The 2,510-nt window shown below is 40.0% G+C and overlaps 1 long non-coding RNA gene across 1 annotated transcript; it reads right to left on the minus strand.

Moving 5' to 3' along the window:
• Window positions 1-262: 262 nt before the first annotated feature.
• LOC143810897 (uncharacterized) lies at window positions 263-2,216 on the minus strand. Its single transcript, XR_013223273.1, has 3 exons — window positions 2,155-2,216; window positions 832-1,049; window positions 263-516 (listed from the first exon to the last, which is right to left on the minus strand). It is a non-coding gene; the product is annotated as an uncharacterized LOC143810897 (long non-coding RNA).
• Window positions 2,217-2,510: the final 294 nt, after the last annotated feature.

Raw genomic sequence — 2,510 nt, forward strand, 5'->3', positions numbered from 1 at the left:
TATAGCGATATTTTTTATTTTAATTCTTTCTTTTACACATTTATATGGTTCCCAGGGCCTGAAGGAGAGTTTCCTCTCCTTCAGACCCTGGGAACCATCAGGAATACCGTCCGATACATGAGTCCCATTGACTTGTATTGGTATCGGGTATCGGTATCGGATTGGATCCGATATTTTGCCGGTATCGGCCGATACTTTCCGATACCGATACTTTCAAGTATCGGACGGTATCGCTCAACACTATTAGGCGTTGATCGCATCACACACGGTTGTGTTTATCCTGGCAAGATGGGTCATAGCAGCGTATCAGCAATACTCACGAAAGTTGCCTTTGTCCTTCGCTGAGGCACTGTCAAAGCCATCCCACAGCGACTTTGCCACCTCTGCCCACAAACGCCTCAACACCACCTGGTCCATGTGCCGAGGGTCACGGCTGTCCCACAACGGGCCACGCTCCTGGATGCTGGAGATCAGGAGGTCCACATCTATACTGTCTCCTTGGTCCCGTTGTGAAACCTAGAAAAATTAGAAAACAAATAGGTTACAAATATGCAAATATTAACAACCACCAGCACCTGTCATGATATGTACCTTTGCCCTATCCTTTGCCATTTGATGTATGTATATTGATGTTTTCTACACCTGTATTTTGGAATGTTTGTGTGCAGGGAGTTCAACTTTATTTTACCTTCCCCCAATACTTGCTGCCCTGAAAAGCTATAATGTAATTAAGCTTAATAAACATCCCTAGTGAAACCAGGATGCTCCTCAAATGTAATGTTCCTCACAGCAGGATGCTACTCAAAAAAAAAGATTAAAAAAAAAAAATACTCGCCGGCCTGACGCCACATCTTGGCCCCGATCTCTCTGCTCCCGCTGTGTGCCTTCTCCCTCACTTGAAGAAGCCTGGAAAAATTGTATACAAAAATTATTGTCAATGCTACAAATGGCAGCGAATAGTAAGCAACTGGACATAATTACTCACCGCACTCCCCCGCGCCGATTGGCTGTGTTCCGATTCACTCGCCATTTTTGTTTGCAAGTTTCTTCTGCAATGAAAAAATTTGAAAAAAATCACATCAAAAGCTAACAATGCCACATACAATAAAATAGGCCCAAAACATTAAAACAACCACAATTGGCTGTTGACTGATAGGACAATGCAAACTCAAAAAGTGACACCACAACGCCATACATTGCAAGAGAAAACAATAGAAGAAACAATACAAGAATAGACCCAAACAAAATTAAGCAAAAATAGACACCTATGTCCAAATTTTTAAAGATAAAAACTTACAAAAAAAACCTTACAGGAAAAAAAAAGGCACAATGAAATAGCAAACTAATGAACGCCATAATTTACAATTACAACAAGACATGATGCAAAACAACACCATCTGGTGACATCCACCGAAATACATCAGAAAAAGGCGATAAATACAATTCTAGATAATAAGCAATAAACATTACGGGACAACCGCTGTTACAATATACAGCAACCCAAAAGATAAACCATAGTCAAATAGAAAAGAAAACACAAGAAATTTACATACTACACACTTGGCAATGGAAACATTCAAGAAAGGAGATACATACGGAAGCCATACGGAAAACGACGTAAAACCATCATAGATAAAACAAAAAAACAAAAAAAGGGAAAATACAATTGAAAATAGAATGGCATAGCAGCACAGAACAATACAATACAAATGAAACATCATAAATGTAGCCCCCCCACCAGCAAGAAAAGACACTCAAGGAAAGAAAAAAAAATGCCAACAGCATAATAAAACACAGCAAGACATGAGCCAAGAAAACGCCATACGGTTACCCCCAACAATAGAAACCATAAAAAGACATGCAACAGAAATTTAACATAAAAATCTGCCAAATTAAAGACATTGAACAACCGCATGACACCAGAACAACCCCAAATCCATAAAACCAATCCAAAACCAAGCAAGGCCGGTGACAAGAAACGCCATCATATAACGCCAGAAGTACATCAAAACCAGATTAAAAAACACAATTTTTCAATAACAACCCACAGTGCCATAACCGTACAATAGTACACACCAAACATTGCACAAATTAAATCAAAATCAAGAAATAAAACACAGAATAAAAAATATGCAAAGAGAAATATATACTTACAGGTTTTGAAAGCAGGTTTCTCCTCAGTGACTTGTCTGATGAGTAGCCTTGTGAAAGACAATGCCAACCCCCTTTTTTTTTCTATATATATAGTGTTTTTTTTTTGTCTAGACAAAGTCTAGACAATGTTTTGCCTTTTTTATTGGAAAACGCATGCGTCGTACAATGCACCACGACGCAAGTACTTGCGTCGTCTGCGTTGTCAATACAAGTCAATGGGAAAAAAGGCGCATCGACGACGCAAACACGACGCAAACACAACGCATGCGTTTTTTACAAAGTCTGCGCCGCCCAAAAAATGCAACATGTTGCGTTTGCCGCGCCCTGACAGGTGCGCCCTAACGCCGCATGCGGCG

Source organism: Ranitomeya variabilis, chromosome 1 (assembly GCF_051348905.1).
Source record: "Ranitomeya variabilis isolate aRanVar5 chromosome 1, aRanVar5.hap1, whole genome shotgun sequence".
Classification (NCBI taxonomy): domain Eukaryota; kingdom Metazoa; phylum Chordata; class Amphibia; order Anura; family Dendrobatidae; genus Ranitomeya; species Ranitomeya variabilis.